The 8,573-nt window shown below is 42.9% G+C and overlaps 1 protein-coding gene and 1 pseudogene across 8 annotated transcripts in view; one reads left to right on the top strand and one right to left on the bottom strand.

Annotated features, from left to right (window-relative positions):
- NFE2 (nuclear factor, erythroid 2) overlaps positions 1–8,573 on the bottom strand; it is a 29,969-nt gene that overhangs the window by 17,225 nt on the left and 4,171 nt on the right. For 2 of the 8 annotated variants that reach the window (XR_005984884.1, XR_005984882.1), the window contains exon 2: positions 4,128–4,373. The exons of 4 other annotated variants lie outside the window; for them this stretch is intronic. The gene's annotated coding sequence lies outside the window, so the exon portion shown is untranslated. Of the gene's footprint in view, positions 1–607; positions 1,494–4,127; positions 4,374–8,573 lie in introns of those variants that run through there. 2 more of the 8 variants (XR_005984886.1, XR_005984887.1) reach the window with 2 other exon arrangements.
- LOC121480047 lies at positions 5,894–7,783 on the top strand (annotated as a pseudogene).

An 8,573-nucleotide genomic window follows, 5' to 3' on the forward strand; every position in this document is an offset into this window, starting at 1 on the left:
GTTTTCAAATTAATTATCTTAAAATTTCTTCCATACAACCTACAAAATAGGAGAAAATAATTGCAACTCACACGTCTGATAATGGCCTAGTATCTAGAGTATATAAGAAACTCTTCGAGGTCAACAATAAAAAGACCAACAGTCTAATTTAAAAAATGGGTAAATGGGGATCCCTGGGTGGCTCAGCGGTTTAGCGCCTGCCTTCGGCCCAGGGCATGATCCTGGAGTCCCGGGATCGAGTCCCACATCAGGCTCCTGCATGGAGCTTGCTTCTCCCTCTGCCTGTGTCTCTGCCTCTCTCTCTCTCTCTCTGTGTGTGTGTGTGTCTCTCATGAATAAATAAATAAAATCTTTTAAAAAATAAAAAAATAAAACATGGGTAAATGGGAGCTCGGGTGGCTCAGTGGTTTAGCGCCGTCTTCAGCCCAGGGCGTGATCCTGGAGACCTGGAATCGAGTCCCACGTTGGGCTCCCTGCAGGGAGCCTGCTTCTCCTTCCGCTGTGTCTCTACTTCTCTCTCTGTGTGTCTCTCATGAATAAATAAATAAAATCTTAAAAAGAATGGGTAAATGACTTGAATAGAAATTTCTCCAAAAAAGACTTACAAATGGCCAACAAGTACATAAGAAGATGCTCAGATCATTAGTCATTAAGGAAGTGCAAATCAAAACCACAATGAAGCACCACTTCACATTAACTAGGATGGTCATTTAAAAAAAAAGGCAAACAACAAATGTTAGTTATAATGTGGAGAAACTAGAACCCCCGTACTTTGGAAAGTACTTCGGTACAGCTGCTGTGGAAAACAGCTTGGCGCGTCCTCAAAAAGCCACACATACTGTTAACACAGGCCCTAGCAATTCCACTCGTAGGCATTTAAGCAAAAGAACTGAAAACAGGTACTCAAATGCTCGTTACGTGACATGAATGTGCATAGCTGTCCTATTTTTTTCTTAAAGATTTTGTTTGTTTATTCATGAGAGACACAGAGAGGCAGAGACACGGGCAGAGGGAGAAGCAGGCTCCCTGCGGGGGCCCGACGACGTGGACTCGATCCAGGGACTCCGGGGTCCAAAGCGCTGAGCCACCGGGCGGCCCTAGCAGTACTGACTATTCTATACACAAGAGCCAGGAGGTGGGAACAACCCAGATGTCCCTCCACTGAATGGATAAACGCAACAGGGCACAGTGAGCAATGGGTCATCACATGGCCGTGAGAAGAAATGATACTGAGGCTTGCTGAGGAACGTGTGCGTCCTGAACACGTTAGGGGACAGGAGCCAGATACAGAAGGTCACGTATGAGGACGCCCGGTGGCTCAGCGGTGGAGCTTCTGTCTTCTGCTCAGGGCGTGATCCCAGGGGCCCAGGATCGAGTCGCGCTCCCTGCATGGAGCCTGCATCTCCGTCTGCCTGTGTCTCTGCCTCTCTCTGTCTCTCATGAACAAATAAAATCTTAAAAAAAAAAGTCACGTATGGTATGAATCCATTTATCTGCAACATCCACAGAGATAGAAAGCAAATTAGTGGTTGCCCGGGGCTGGAGGGAGAGGAAAATTGGGAGCGACTGCTTTTGGGGCGCCACGTATTTTGGGGGTGTAATGAAAATGTTTTGGACCCAGATAGAAGTGGTTGCACGACGTTGTGAATGTACTTAATACCACTGAACTGTACGCTTTAAGATGGCTAAGGGCACCTGGGGGCTCAGCTGCTTGAGCATCTGCCTTTGGCTCAAGTCATGATCCCAGGGTCCTGGGATCAAGAGGAGCATTCGGCTCCCTGCTCAGGGAGGGGTCGGCTTCTCCCGCTCCTGCCTGCCCTCCGCCCTGCTCATGCTCTCTCTGAAATAAACACAATCTTTAAAAAATGATAAAATGGCTGCTTTTTTGGTATATGATATTGCTCCAGTTAAAAAAAATTGCCTCCATAATCTCAGGCCCCTGCTCAGAAGTGTTCAACGGGTTCCAACTCTGTATGAGGTAATGAATAACAATGGTAGAACATTTAACAGTTTTTACATATTTTTATTATGTCATTTAATCTTACACATTTATCCTCATTTTGATGTTCATCTTTTTCTTTATTAGTTTTTAATTATAAACACATGCTTGTAATAAAGTCAAATAATACTGACATACATAAAGGAAAACTATTTAATAATCCACTCTTTCCATCTCACCCTTTAGGGTAACATATATATATTCAGATTTTTTCTTTTTTTTAAAGAATATAGCTTTCTTTATGTATGTATGTATGTATGTATGTATGTATGTAATCTCTGCACCCAAGATGGGGCTCGAACTCATGAGCCTGAGATCAAGAGTCACATGCTCTACCAACTGAACCAGCCAGGTGCCCCTATGGGTAACATATATTCATACTTTTCTTCCACATTTCCCCTTATATGCTTTCTCTCTTTTTTTTTTAACTTAATTTTTAATTTTTTTATATATATATTTTTAAAGATTTCATTTATTTGAGAGGAAAAACAGACCATGAGCCAGGGAGAAGGGCAGAGGGAGAAGCCAGGGAGCCCGATATGGGGCTCAGCTCAATCCCAGGACCTGAGCTTAGTAGATGCTTAACCAACTGAGCCACCTGGGCTGCCCTTTTTTTTCTTTCTCTTAAGATTTTATTTTTAAGTAACCTCTATATCCAACATACACTTTACAACACCAAGATCAAGAGTCACATGCTCTAGGACCAAGCCAGCCAGTCATCCCCTCTTCTATGTTCTCTTTGCCTGGAGTGCTCTTCCCCCAGATATCTACATCATTCATTCTCTTACTCCTTTCAGATCGTTTATTAAATATCCCCTTTAAAAAAAAATAAATAAATATCCCCTTTTGGGGATCCCTGGGTGGCTCAGTGGTTTGGTGCCTGCCTTTGGCCCAGGGCTTGATCCTGGAGTCCCGGGATGGAGTCCCACGTCGGGATCCCTGCATGGAGCCTGCTTCTCCCTCTGCCTGTGTCTCTGCCTGTCTCTCTCTGTCTCTCATGAATGAATGGATGAATGAATAAATAAATAAATAAATACAAAAACAAACAAATAAAATTTAAAAATAAATAAATATCCCCTTTTTTAGGAAGGTCTTCCTTGATCACCCTACTGAATTTCCTCTCTGTCCCTCACTTTTCCCCAAGATGAATGGTATCACTTCAAATCGTGCAACATACCAGAGTTGCCCCCAGTGTCTTCAATTTTAATTTTATCCCTAACAATTTAATTTTCTCCCTACCTAAACTCCTATATAGTTTATTTGTTCCTTTAGTTATTTTTTATTTATTTATTTATTTATTTATTTATTTATTCATGATAGTCACAGAGAGAGAGAGAGAGAGAGGCAGAGACACAGGCAGAGGGAGAAGCAGGCTCCATGCACCGGGAGCCCGACGTGGGATTCGATCCCGGGTCTCCAGGATCACACCCTGGGCCAAAGGCAGGCGCCAAACCGCTGCGCCACCCAGGGATCCCTGTTCCTTTAGTTATTATCTGCTCCTGCTCTCCAACTAGAAGGCAAGTTCCGTGAGGGTAGGGAGACTTACTTGTTTTGTTCATTGCTATATAACCGGTGCTTAGAGTGGCTGACCACGGTGGAATTCAATACATATTTGTTGAATAGAATAGAAACATTTACAAATATAGTTATTCATAATTAGAGTCTTACATTGTTTTAAATCTTAAAAATGCAGGGGCGCCTGAGTGGCTCAGTTGGTTAAGCGTCCAATTCTTTGGTTCAGGTCATGATCTCAGGGTTGCGTCCAGCTCCGTGCTGGGCGTGTAGCCTGCTTGGGATTCTCTCTCTCTCCCCCTCTCTCTCCCTCTGCCCTTCACTCCCTCTTAAATAAATAAAATGCGATCATACCTCGCAAATTCCTCTGTAACTTAATTTTTCACTTAACATGCCACTCCACTACTTCTCCAGGTTAATGTATACAGCTAGAACATACTTTTTCTTTAGTTGCAAGTTATTCCCCAATCTGGATGTACAATAATTTATTTAACTATTCCCTTACTTATACACAATATTATTTTTTGTCATTGTAAACAATGTCGCAATAAGCGTTCTTGTATTATCATTATGTACCGGGTTATGTGTTTATTTCTCTAGGTGAGGATGTACTTACATTTAATTCTACAGGATATTGCTGTAATACTTTCCAAGAGACTGTAACAGTTCCATCTCCCACCATCGTCTGGTCCCACTACAGCAGCTACCTAAGCTTGCATTCAAGGCATTTCCCAATCTGGCCACAAAGTACTTTTCCAGTTTTATCTCCATCCTCTTCTGTATTTCTTTATTTGAATCCTTTGTGCCATCAAGTCAATCCCTCAAACATTTCTTACGCAACCATGAGGACATTTTTGCTTTGCTGCATGAAATAAGCCAGACACAAAAGGAAAGATATTGTATAATTCTACTTATAGAAGGTACTGGAATAGTCAAATTCATCCAGATAGAAAGTACAATAGTGGTTACCAAAGTCTGCTGGAGGGAAGAGGAGAATGGGGAGTTATTGTTTAATGGGTACAGAGTTTCAGTTTCGGATGATGAAAAAGTTGTGTAGACTGATAGTGGGTGATGGTTGCGCAACGTCAATGTAATGTCACAGACTGTACACATAAAAATGGTAAGATGCTTGTTATGTATAAAATAAATTATTTTACTTTAAAATTAAAAAGTAGGGATCCCTGGGTGGCGCAGCGGTTTGGCGCCTGCCTTTGGCCCAGGGCGCGATCCTGGAGACCCGGGATCGAATCCCACGTCGGGCTCCCGGTGCATGGAGCCTGCTTCTCCCTCTGCCTGTGTCTCTGCCTCTCTCTCTCTGTCTCTCTCTGTGACTATCATAAATAAATAAAAATTAAAAAAAATAAAATTAAATAAAATTAAAAAGTAAAAATCTCTTACACATTCAGACCTCCGTACTCTCATTCTTACCGAACTCTACCTGGCATTTCAGCAATGTGTGAATGAGTTAACGCCTAACTCCGCACCTCCTCTTCTCCCAGACCTGGACGACCCCATGCCCCAATCTTGAGGGCTCACTCCCTTTTCAGTATCTGTGCTCCTTATTAGTCTTTTCATCCTAAGCTTCCCTTTGACACTGTTCATTCCTCTTTGTATCTTGCATTTTCACAAATGTTCATTCCACTCAGTAACTACTGATTGAGTGTTCCCGCTCCAGGGCTAGGGGCCGAAGAAACAAAATGAGTGGGACATAGACGGCAAGTCTAGTGAGTTAGGTCTATGTGGTACAACGTGGCTCTAAGTAGGGTCAACGATGGTAACGAAGGGGAAAGCATTCAACTCCACCTGTGCACATCAGAGAAGGCTTCATGAGAATAAGTGGCTTTTGTCCTTTAAAAAATAGCTTATTTTTTTCCTTTTAAAATAGCACTCGCACATTTTGGAACACCCAGAAAATATGGAAACGCTGAGAAAAGTCCTAGCACTTAACAAAACAAAACAAAACACTGGTTACATTTTGGTATAGTCTTTCCAGCTTTTTCTCCATTTTCCCCCCATATATATGTATTTTTAAGATTTTATTTTATTTTTAAAGATTTTATTTATTTATTCATGAGAGACACACAGAGAGAGGCAGAGATGTAGGCAGAGGGAGAAGCAGGCTCCATCCCAGGACCCCGGGGTCACACCCTGAGCCAAAGGCAGAGGCTCAGGCAGCCCTGGTGGCTCAGCAGCTTAGTGCCGCCTTCGCCCAGGGCCTGATCCTGGAGGCCAGGGATCAAGTCCCACATGGGGCTCCCTAGTTGGAGCCTGCTTCTCCCTCTGCCTGTGTCTCTGCCTCTCTCTGTGTGTCTCTCATGAATAAATAAATAAAATCTTAAAAACAAAAACAAAAACAAAGGCAGATGCTCAACCACTGAGCCCCCCAGGCATTCCCATTTGATCAATTCTTAAAGGTTTTCCAGGTGAAGGGGAGGTGGAAGATAAGACTTTAACTTTAGATAGGGCTAGTCTGATTAAAAAAAAAAATTTTTATTTTTAGGAAATGTCTATCCCAAATATGGGGCTCAAACTTATGACCCTGAGATCAAGAGCGAGAGGCCCTAAACTGAGCCAGCCAGGTGCTCCAGAGGCTCCTGCTTATTAAATCCAAGTCACAATAAGAAATAATGTTTCGGTACAGCCAGTTTTCTTCCCCCTACAGCACAGTCACCTACAGGCCCGAGAGCTAAGATTGAGGCATTTTCCGCAACAATACCTGACTGCTAAAATTTGTTAGTTATTCTATCAGAGAAAGAGAACACCCCCCGGCCCCACCCCTCACACATTTTTCCTCTTCATGGTCCGCATGGAACATCTGGCTCTGGTGTACAGTACTTCAGGTAGGAATGGAACCCACAAGAGGCTGCACCACAAGTTAGAAGACTGGATTTTGGGGAAGAACCAGACCTCCTATGCTTGAATGTATGGCTGCCAGTTGCTGTATGGCCTTAAGTAAATCATTTAACTGCAGTGAGCTCTACTTTCCTCATCTATAAAGTGGGAGTAATAACCATCTACTTCGTAAATGTCTTCCAAAAATGTTCAATAACGGGCCCTGGGGTGGCAGGCAGCTGGGGGTGAGGGGGCGGCCCTGGAGTAGGGGCTGTGGCTGGGCATGGGGACCTGGAGAGGTAGCTGAGGTGGCTGCGGTGGCTGTAGGACTGGTGAGAAACTACTAACATTCCTGTGGAAGTAAATTCAAATTTAATAAGAACATAATGGTTGGAGAAAACCTATGGTGGCTGTGAAGGCCCTGCTGCCATGTATATCAAATTGGTATCTTCTGATGGTCATGAATTTATTGTAAAAAGAGAACATGCGGGATCCCTGGGTGGCACAGCAGTTTGGCGCCTGCCTTTGGCCCAGGGCGCGATCCTGGAGACCCAGGATCGAGTCCCACGTCGGGCTCCTGGTGCATGGAGCCTGCTTCTCCCTCTGCCTGTGTCTCTGCATCTCTCTCTCTCTCTCTGTGTGACTATCATAAATTTAAAAAAAAAAAATTTTTTTTAAATTAAAAAAAAAAGAGAGAGAACATGCACTAACGTTGGGAACAAGAAAAGCCATGTTGAGTGGCCCAGGTCAGCTTGCAGAGAACAAAACTAATGAGGGGCGGGAATCCCTGGATGGCTCAGTGGTTTAGAGCCTGACTTTGGCTCAGGGCGTGATCCTGGAGATCCTGGATCAAGTCCAATGTCGGGCTCCCTGTATGGAGCCTGCTTCTCCCTTTGCCTGTGTCTCTGCCTCTCTGTGTCTGTGTGTGTCTCTCATGAATAAATAAATAAAATCTTAAAAAAAAAAACCACAACTAATGAGGGCACCTAGGTGGTTCAGTTGATTAAATCTCTGACTCTTGATCTCAGCTCAGGTCCTCATCTCAGGGTTGTGAATTCAAGCCCTGTGTTGGGCTTTACTCTGGGCCTGAAGCCTATTTTAAAAAGAGAAAAGAAAGGAAGAAAAAAAGTAATGGAGTCAGTTTTAGACAGATCCCTTAAAAAAAAAATAAAAATAAATAAGTAAAAAAAAAAGATAAATAAAAAATAGAGAGATCCCTTCATGTGTGCTATCAAAAGCATACACCTATTTTACCTACAAGTTTTGCTACCCTAACAGCTCCACAGTGATTCCTGAATTCCCAATTGCACCTGAAACTGCACTGGAGCTGCTGATGACTGTGACCTTTCTAGATCGTTAAATAAAATAAATTATAAGGAGATCCCTGGGTGGCTCAGCGGTTTGGCGCCTGCCTTTGGCCCAGGGTGTGATCCTGGAGACCCGGGATCCAGTCCCACATGGGGCTCCCTGCATGGAGCCTGCTTCTCCCTTTGACTGTGTCTCTGCCTCTCTCTCTCTGTGTCTCTTTCATGAATAAATAAAATCTTAAAAAAATAAATTATAATAGATTATTAACTTTTTTTAGTATTTAAAAAATAAATAAAAATATTAAGCAACCCATTCAAAGATTTAGCATGTGCCTGGCACAGAGCAGATTGTCATTAAATGTTAGCTTTATCATTAAGCTGCCAAGCCAAGGACAACCTTGACACAATGCTAAATGTCTGAATAACTTCCCATTCAGAACAAATAAAGGCTGAGCCCTTTACTTCCTCCAGATACAAGGCTTGTCACCTGGGACTTTACCAGAAAATCACATACCTTCCTTCATACCAGTTAACTCTTTGGTTTGGTTTGTATTGTTCTATACTCCTCTCTAAGGCCCTCTGACTCTACTCTGCAATCAAAAAAAAACAAACAAACAAACAAAAACTCCTGGGTAGGTTTGGATGCTCTTCTTGGAGAGTTCCTGAAGATGTAATTGTCAGAAATGGGGGAGAAAAAAAACCACCTCTTTAGAGACAATATATGGCAAAGAGGTGTCCCTGACCTAAGAGGAGTTTTGGGACCAACAAACCTGGGGAGGGGGTGGGGGAGGAGATTAGGGGAAAGCTAAACTTCATAAAAAAAAAAAAGAAAAAAAAAAAAACCTTCCATATTGTGAAATCCCTGCATTCTGTAAACTTCTCTTTTCTCGTTTTGCAACAGCTCGTCCCTACTGGAAAACCGC

Source organism: Vulpes lagopus, chromosome 21, assembly GCF_018345385.1.
Source record: "Vulpes lagopus strain Blue_001 chromosome 21, ASM1834538v1, whole genome shotgun sequence".
Classification (NCBI taxonomy): Eukaryota; Metazoa; Chordata; class Mammalia; order Carnivora; family Canidae; genus Vulpes; species Vulpes lagopus.